Below are 9491 nucleotides of genomic sequence, written 5' to 3'. Positions count from 1 at the left end.
TCTCTCCGGGTCCTGCTCGGCATTCCATCTCTGCGCCTGCGTAGCACCTGCTCCGAAGCTGGCGCCAGCGAAACCAATCGAGCCCTGAGCGAAAGAGCCGGAGGGAGAATGAGCGGAGCGCGGGGAGGTTCAGACTAGCGGGCGCCCGCTTGCTGGAGGAGGAGGAGGAGGAGGAGGAGAGGAGGAAATTTTACCAGGGCTGGAGAGAAGGCGCGCGCCGTCGTGGCAGCAGCAGCGCGCGCCACTGCCCAGGTGTGAGTATTGCGCGGGGACGCGGGTGCCCCAGACTTTGCCCCAGATGTTGCCCCAACTCGGCTCTGGCGTCGGTCGGCGCTTGGTTGCAGCTCCTTCTCAGGCGCGGCTGCCTTCGGCGAGCGGATCCAAAAGATTGCCAGCACATTTCGCTTTTGCAGGATGGGCTAAGCAGGAAAGCGCTAGGACTCAGGGGTCGGCAACCTCGGCTCTTTTATGACTCGTGGACTTCAACTCCCAGAATTCCTGAGCCAGCTATGCTGGCTCAGGAATTCTGGGAGTTGAAGTCCACGAGTCATAAAAGAGCCGAGGTTGCCGACCCCTGCGCTAGGTGGAGGAGGAGATTGGCTCGGGCGAGGACTGCGATGGGGGAATGTGCCGGCGACGCGCCCCCTCCCTTTTGCCCCGCTTTGCAGAGGCTGCCCAGCAGGTGTCTAATACGGTTTGTCCTCTCCAGTGCAGGAGAAGTGGCAAACAGAACAGCCAGGTTGTAGAGTATGATGTAACCATTGCAAATAGCCAGTGCTTTTTTTGTAAAAGAAAAAGGTGCCGGAACTCACACGTGTCATACAACCCACCTTGCCTACCCTACAAGGTTCCATCTAAAAAAGGTGCCTGAACTCCGTTCTGAGCGTTCAATGAGAAAAAAAAGCCCTGGTCCTCTCTTGGGAGAGGATATGTGGGGGAACGGCCTGACGTGGGGTGGGATACCAGAGGCTGGTCGAGGAAGTCTCCTGTCCCTGAAAGACCTTACCGTAAAAATAGAAGTCCTCTCCCACTTTGCAGCACCGAGCGGCACGTGGTTTGGTGGCGCCCTGTGCTAAACTGAAGTAATAATAGTTCGAGCTATATATAATAAGGGTCTGCTTGACAATGGTCCGTGGCCGCTGTCTGTTTCGCTAACTGCTACCTTTTGAAAGTCTGTCTCTGACTTGATCGCGTGTCTTTATTTAGAAGTAAGAATTCCTAGAATTCCACGCGTCTGTGCCTTAGAAGCAAATGCCCTACCTAATAAACTCTTGGGAGGCTGACTTAAAAGTCAATCGGGACGTCGGCCCAGATACTTAATTCGATTTTTATTTTTTGAGAGAGAAATAGCTGAGATAGATATTAGACTTGGGATTTATTTATTTGGGGATATCTCACCCCCTAAACTCTAGAGCAAAAGTTTCCCAAATTGTGAGGTTACGTGTGTATTTCACTAACCCTGCCTAGAGCGTTCAGGGGAGGTGTGAAGAACTTTTAGTTACATCTTTACAATAAATCCAGCTTTCCCAAAGTTTCGTTGTATTTTTTTTTCATTGTTCATTTTTGGTGTTTGGATTTTTTAGGTGAGGTCTCTATATGAACATTATACACTAAAGGACTTGTGACTTGCAAAAAGTTTAGGAACCCTTGCCTTGGAGAATAATATAGGTAGTCTTCACTTACTGACCATTCAGAGACTGTCAAAGTTACAATGGTATGGAATGACTGGTTACTGCATTGTCCCCACAGTCGCAGGATCTCAATTCGGACACTTGGCAACTGACAGATTTGAGACAGTTATGACATCCCATAGCACATGATCACCATTTGCCATCTGTACTGCCAGCTTCCAATCAGCAAAGTCAGCGGGGAAGCCTGCAGGAAGATAATGACCAATGGTGATTCATTTAATGACTGCAGCTGGAATTGACAAATTGCCATTGTAACTCAGATGCGGTCACATCATTTTTCACATTACAACCAGATGGTTTAGCAATAGAGTTGCAGATCACAACTGCAGTCAGTAAGTGAGGACTACATGTATATAAGGGCTTCATTTGCTTCCAGATGTGATAAACTGGGCCTCTCATTAAAGAAATCTCTTGAACTAGGAAGCTCACAGTTACCAAATGAACATTGTTGTTGAGGATTCTGTCTCGGTGTATCTGTGTGAAATAGCAGTCCTGGTGGTGAAAAATGCAAGTTGGAATTTATGTGGTTTACATTTTACAGATGAAGAGTTAAATTTATGAGTGTGAAAAGCTGGACATTTGCTTAGTTTCATCGAGGCTCCTGAAGGATTTAAATTAGTACAAAATTAGCATATCCATTCCCCTTGCATATGCATTTCCATTTTTATCATTGTGCTCCTTGATTTTCATTACTGAAAGTTGAAGGTCATTTGCATTTTTAACTACACAATCCCAAAAGATAAGCATCAACAAATAAACCAGTTCTGTCTGAGGAAGGGGGAATATCATCCAGAATTATCGGTGAACATTCCAGATCCAGGTAGCCACCAAATCCATAGCCACTCAATCTTGCTAGGATTGACCCTAAGCCTATTCTTGACTTGGTCATTGCTTGCTCAGCCTAGGATTGATATCTAAAGCTGGTTATCATCAACATGCTGATATGATACCCAACCCCATGTTAGTAGGTGACCTTACCCAACAGCTTCATATAGATCAGGGGTGTCAAACTCAATTTCATTGAGGGCCGCATCAGCATTGCGGTTGCCCTCAGGGGGCTGGGTGGGTGTGGCCTGGGTGGGTGTGGCCTACTGGGTGGGCGTGGCTAAAGTACGTATGGCCTACTGGGTGGGCATGGCCAGCTCTACATCGTTCGCATCAAGGGTGCCTATGGGGGAGGAGTGGGACAGATCTGAGGGTCTCTGGCAGAAGGAGGATCTCTGGGCCAGGGCCAAGGCAGTGGGGGCCGTTCCCTCATAGTTTCCAGGATGGCTTCGGGGGCCACATGAAACCACTTCACGGGCCGGATCCGGTCCCCCCGGGCCTTGTGTTTGACATGTCTGATATAGATGTTGAATAGCAGTGGGAAGAGAGAAGAGCCCTGAGAAACCTCACACAGCAAGTGTGGAGGCCTGGGTATCTCCTTCTAAACCAGCACCCAATGAAATTAGCTATAAAGGATGAAAGAATAATGACTTCAATCTTAAGCTCACTACTATAAAACCCCTGAGCCAGTCCAGAAGGATACCATGATTTGTGGTATAAAAGGCCACCAAGAGATCAAGAAGAGCTACTATCAGCCATCCATAAGTCCAATCAGTGCTGTACCAAGGCTGAAACCCAACAGAAAATGGTCATTAGAATTTTCTCTCCACAGATTCTCTTCCCTCCCTCTGGAGCTACATTACCTAAATAATAAAAAAAGCTTCTTTATCTCTTGATTTTTTTAAAATTTTATTTTATTTATTTATTTTAATTCCATTTCTCCGAAGACTCAGGGCGGCTTACAAGCTTAGCAGTAGCCTTCATTCTATGTATATGCCTGCTTATTAGGGCTTTCACACACACCCCAAGCGGCATTATTACAAAGTCAGCTTAATTGCCCCCAACAATCTGGGTCCTCATTTTACCTACCTCGGAAGGATGGAAGGCTGAGTCAACCTTGAGCCTGGTGGGATGCGAACCTGCACTAATTGCAGGCAGCTGGTGTTACTTAAGGAGGCATTAGCCCACTGCTCCACCAAGACTACTTTAATCTTTTAATGGCACCCCCATTCTCTATTTTTTCACCCAACAGACTGCTGGAATAGGAAATGGCTGCTTTTGCAAGAAGTCAGGGTAAAGAACTTTTGACATTCAAAGGCTGATGCAGCCTTAGGGTTACATCCCTGCTGTTAATCGTAAAGTACACACTGTAGTTTATCCCAATCAGGTGTCTGCTAAATTTGTTTAACCACACCTCCTATGTCTCCCAGCCAGTTGGAAATGATGGGATTTGCAGTAACCAATTTCAGGAGGATACCATATTATGGAAGACTGCAATTTCACTAATTTAATAGACATCCTTCCCAGATTTATTAGCAATTGTATTCTCAAAAGTATGTTTTTTAAATCCACCTTTTTGATGACAACTTAGAAATTTAAGCCTGTGTGAGTTAAAAATATTATTTAGCAATAAAGTAGTAGGACCTGGCTTGATTTCCTTTTGGTTTGCAACTAACTGGAAAATAACCCAGTGGGGCCTGCGGAAACAAAGAAGTGGTATCTTATTAGTAGCCTTATGCTTCTGATGAAGGTTGCTTATAGAAGCATCAAAGATGAAGATGGTTGTCAAATTGCTGTGTATATCCCTGAAGTATATCCCACACTTCTGTTGGCCAAGTGCCCCATAAGTACTGGTTACAGAAGCTTTCGATCATTGCATAAATTGTGTAATCAATGGTAATGCACAAGAGATGACATTTCCAAGCCCAGGATGACTCAGCAGTTCCAGGTGAGGATTCTATCCATTAATGCAACTTGTTTTGTTGTCAGCAACTCTGCAACACAGCTGCAGTTTATCCTGCTGAGTAGGACTGCTATGGGCAATTTACTAGAAAGTTGGGCCTGAGGGTTACATACTTTTTGTTAATATCAGTGGTGTTTGTGGCTAATGTGATAGTAGACATCTGCCCTTCTCTGTTTATAATAGGCTGATGCTGATAATTCAGAAAAAAAGATTTATGTGAAATATTAAAGCTTTACCTTTGAGATACTGTAGAAGTAGATATTACAATGGTGAATTCTTCCTCCCAACCTCATATCTGTAGGGGTGTAGGATTGGCTTGTAATAGTGAATTAGCAGACTGCTGCAGGGTGTACAGGCTTAATCTTACCAATACCTGACATTAGACATTTACAAACCTAAAGGTCTTTTTCAAAGAACTGACAACTAAAAGAAAGGTCAAACATACCTTTCTCATCCAAATGCCAGTCATCTATGCCAGCAGTTTAAAGCAACAACAGCCTAAATGGATGATGCAAGAAAAGCTTGTATTAGTACTCTTCCCACCCCTGCCATCCGCAGGCCATGCATGATCCCTTAGATTACCTGACTTCCATCCCTGAATGATTTCTGGCACTGCTTTATCAATAATCAACCATACTGAGCCCCCAAAAGCTTAAGCCCAATTGGGGATCCCAAAATGGGGGAGCAAGGGGAATTTCTGTGCCCCAAACTATATTGTTCAGGTAGTCTCTTAGTTTTCGTGTTAGGCTACAAGCAGTCGATTAACAACCATTCATTCAATTAATGTTCAGAGTTGCAGCAGTGCTAAATGAATGGTGGTTATACCTGATACCCAAAGTTACAGTTTCTGTACCCGGTTCCCACAGATCAAAATATAAGTTAAGCAGTTAAGGAAGGGAACAGGTATGGATGATGTAATTCAGGAGTCCCCAACCCCCGGGCCGTGGACTGGTACCGGGCCGCGGCATGCCAGCAACCGGTTTGCACAAATAAGCAAAGCCCCATCCATGGGATGAAGGCAGCACACAAAACCATGCACTCTCCGGTCCACAGAAAAACCTTTCTCCACGGAACCAGTCCCTGTTTCCCAAAAGGTTGGGGACCTCTGATGTAACTGCTTAACTTATATTCTTCACTTAAACAAGAAGCAGTAGAGTTTAGTGTCTTTCTGTTCCTTTTAAGATCCAAAAGGCCAAATTATTCTGAAAAACAAAGTGAATTAGTAGATATGTTTTCCTATTGTGGCAGTTTTCAGGCAAATGGAGCAATTATTTGGCTTTTCAATTTAATAGATTGTGTGACATCTTTGTAATTCCAGAAGCTAAACGGAGACAGGACCCTTAAGTCAGTTGCAAAGTTTAATCCATCTACCATCTACAGTATAAATGATTCAGCGGATTTGTGAAACAAAGAATTTCAGTGTAAATTTTGCATCGTGGTGCTGCAGATTTTTGGAAATTATTGAATGGCATAGTAATAGCTGGAATAATTGTTGACTTTATTAACAAAAATGGTAATTGATAAACTTTCTTAAATTCTGTGAATCCAGCTTGAATAAAAGTTAGAAGCTTCAGCAAGTGAATGGATAAAATTATTTTGAGACTAAGTATTAAACTTCTGAATTACACAAAAAGGTTTAAGAATTTTTTACTACATACTTTAAATATTTTACTTCACTTACATTTTCACTTGTGCTAAAGAACAAAATAAATAGTTTTGAAAGCACTTTTCTATAGTGGTAAATTTGACAAAAATATGAGTTACAAATTTATGTATTTTATGAGTTTTCAATACAACTTTTGAGATATGGTTGGATGGTTTAAGACTTCAGGGGTAGGCAACCTTGGCTCTTTTATGACTCGTGCACTTCAACTCCCAGAATTCCTGAGCCAGCCGTGCTCAGGAAGTCATAGCTGAGCCAGCAATGCTCAGCCACCAGTCATAAAAGAGCCAAGGTTGCCTACCTCTGGTTTAAGTGATACAGCAAAATCAGTTGCTTTGTTTGCCTGCTGCTATTTATAGGAACACTGCCCTGCTCCTGTCAGTGTAGAGTAACATTCAGTATGGGAAATATATTCTTATCTTCAGGTATTTTCCCTTCTAACTTTTTCAGAAGCAATTCCTTGCAATACCGGGAGCTGACCGGTTTCCCCATTATATACAACTTACTGGACTACTTGAAAGTTTTTATCCCTCCTGTATGAAGATGAATAAAAATTCAAGCCAATTAAATTGTGTGAGCTGTTTAGAAACACATTCAGTATGCACATCCCTACTAGCTGGAGATTAGGAGACACTATCCAGCAAAATAAAGGGCATTAGGTTGTGAAAATGTTTTTTCAGAAAGTAAGTTGGATGGAAATATTGGAAAGGAACTTGACTAACCAAGCTCCTTCTCTACCTAATAGGTTATTGGTATATATTCAGCATAGGAATGTAGGAAGATTGTAAATCCTTAGCTGAAATAAATACAGGCATCCTTGGCCTTGTAATATCTATTATTGTTATTATTGTTGTTTTTCACTAATCAAGGCTAGTTGCAATGAAATGATTTCACCCCCAAAGTAACACATTTTGTGGGGCTGTAAAATGTCAACGCGGTGGCTCAGTGGGTTAGGACGCTGAGCTTGTCGATCAGAAGGTCGGCAGTTTGGCGGGTCAAATCCCAAGTGCCGCGTAACAGAGTGAGCGCCTGTTACTCGTCTCAGCTTCTGCCAACCTAGCAGTTCGAAAGCATGTAAAAATGCAAGTAGAAAAATAGGGACCACTACGGTGGGAAGGTAACAGCGCTCCGTGCGCCTTTGGTGTCTAGTCATGCCGGCCACATGACCACGGAGACGTCCTCGGACAAGCGCTGGCTCTTTGGCTTTGAAACGGAGATGAGCACCGGCCCCTAGAGTTGGAAACGACTAGCACACATGTGCGGGGGAACCTTTACCTTTACCTAAAATGTCAAAAATCTAGCAGAGCTGGACCTGGTCATAAACAGTGAGGCAACTTCAAATTTCGGGGGGGGGGGATTTTGGCAACATTGGGGAAGAAGAGGCTCAGGCTAACCCCCTGCCCTCCTATATGTGTGCTTGCTTGCATAGCTATTGTAAAGGGCACAAAAGCCTTTCAGCTGCAAATTCCAGTAGCCAGATGTTATCTGTTGTTGACTTCTTGGTTGCCTCCCTCTGGATAAAAGAACTAGGAGCTCACTTCTGATCTGGGGGGTGGGGGGTGGGGTTGGATTTGATGTTTGCCAGATTTTTGAATGGGAAATTCTAATTCTGCAGTTTTCCATTCTATTGTGAATGAATAATGCCTTCTCTGAGCCCTTCCTTTAAAATTGTGGTTGCCTGTTTTCCTCTTTACCTCTCATTAGTGCAGGACCTGGCATGTTTGCTGCAGGCATCCTGTTTTTTCCCCCTTTCTTCTTTCTTTCTGTGAGCCTTGATTGGATTTGTCAAGACCTTTCCTTTTCCCCCTCTGTCTATTGAAGTTTCAAACAAAAAGAATGGCAGGAAGGAAAGCGCCTAAGAGGAGGATTGATCCAGGAGAGAGAAAGCTGTTGGAAGAGATTCCGATCCCTTTATTATTTCGGAATTGAAAGAAAGAGAGAGAGGTTAAAACCAGCGGCAATATCTTCTCCTTTAGATGCTGGGCTCCGTTAGTGACGTGGTTTTAGCTTAGGTAGTAAAATTCTAGTAAGGCTGTGAAAATTGCTGAAGGTACTCTTGGTGCTGGACTCAAATGGAATTACTGTCTCGAGGCACAAGATTACCCTGTTTATTCAATTTGAATTTTTATTGACTGGAGTAAGAAATGCAGAATACGATTGATGTTGTTTATCCCTTGACAGTAAAAACACTAAAGTCCAAGGCTCCCTAACGTATTTTGAATTGCCACTATTCTTTAGTATTTCCTTTGAGTATGACCTGAGGTTGCTGTATTATTCCCCTGCTGCCAGGACTAAAAAAAATCCTTCTCTCATATCAGCAAATAACAGGTAAGCACAGAATTCTGTTGGTTTTTTGTTCATTGGATGAAATGCCAACAAGATCACCAGCTAAATCATAATTAGGTAAGGGGGTGAGCAGTTGACTTCTGTGCCTCAGCCTTCCAATCAGGAAGTCTCACCTGGATCGCCCCAAGAAAGCCAAAGGATGGTCAGAATGTAGCATGATGGCTCAGCTTTTGCTTATACCAGAAACCTCTGCAGAGAGGAATTCATGCTGACCTCAGTGAAATTCAAGAAAAACATTGTCCTCCTCATTATATTTTGCATAGGGGAGGGAAGACTCAGAAGTGGCTTAAAAAGCATGATATATAACGGCCGTACAAAGTCCTCCACTATTAAGTATGGTGAAATATATAAAGATACAGTTAAAAACATGACCCTTTTCTCCAGTTTGTTTCAATGCCTCATTTATGGACTTGAGCTTTCTTAATCATATATTGCACTTTTATGTCTTTTTGACCCCAGTCGCTCACCACAGTTTTGTATGTATGTTTCTACATGTATGTGTGGTTGGAGGATGGGCTATGAGGATAATACCGTGTTTTAGATGTGAGGAACCTAGTTCCATAAAACACTATTTGTCTTTTAATTTTCAAATTTGTTTGCAGTTCATAGATATATAGATATAGATACACAAATAAGGGACGCGGTGGCTCAGTGGGTTAGGACGCTGAGTTTGTCGATCAGAAGGTCGGCAATTTGGCGGGTCGAATTCCCCAGTGCCGCGTAACAGAGTGAGTGCCTGTTACTCGTCCCAGCTTCTGCCAACCTAGCAGTTTGAAAGCACGTAAAAAAATGCAAGTAGAAAAATAGGGACCACTGCGGTGGGAAGGTAACAGTGTTCCGTGCGCCTTTGGCATCTAGTCATGCCGGCCACATGACCACGGAGACGTCCTCAGACAAGCGCTGGCTCTTTGGCTTTGAAACGGAGATGAGCACCGGCCCCTAGAGTTGGAAACGACTAGCACGCATGTGCGGGGGAACCTTTACCTTATAGATACACAAAGAG

The 9491-nt window shown here is 43.6% G+C and overlaps 1 protein-coding gene across 2 annotated transcripts in view; it reads left to right on the top strand.

Annotated features, from left to right (window-relative positions):
- Nucleotides 1-175: 175 nt before the first annotated feature.
- The window catches only part of LARGE2 (LARGE xylosyl- and glucuronyltransferase 2), a 48151-nt gene continuing 38835 nt past the window's right edge, over nucleotides 176-9491 (top strand). Inside the window, exon 1 of one of the 2 annotated variants that reach the window (XM_083370972.1) lies at nucleotides 176-252. The gene's annotated coding sequence lies outside the window, so the exon portion shown is untranslated. Of the gene's footprint in view, nucleotides 255-9491 lie in introns of both variants that reach the window. The other variant, XM_083370971.1, reaches the window with a different exon arrangement.

This window comes from Vipera ursinii (genome assembly GCF_947247035.1).
Source record: "Vipera ursinii genome assembly, chromosome: 1".
Taxonomy (NCBI): domain Eukaryota; kingdom Metazoa; phylum Chordata; class Lepidosauria; order Squamata; family Viperidae; genus Vipera; species Vipera ursinii.
The sequence above is the reverse complement of the archived record's forward strand: the minus strand, read 5'-3'. Positions and strand labels throughout refer to the sequence as shown.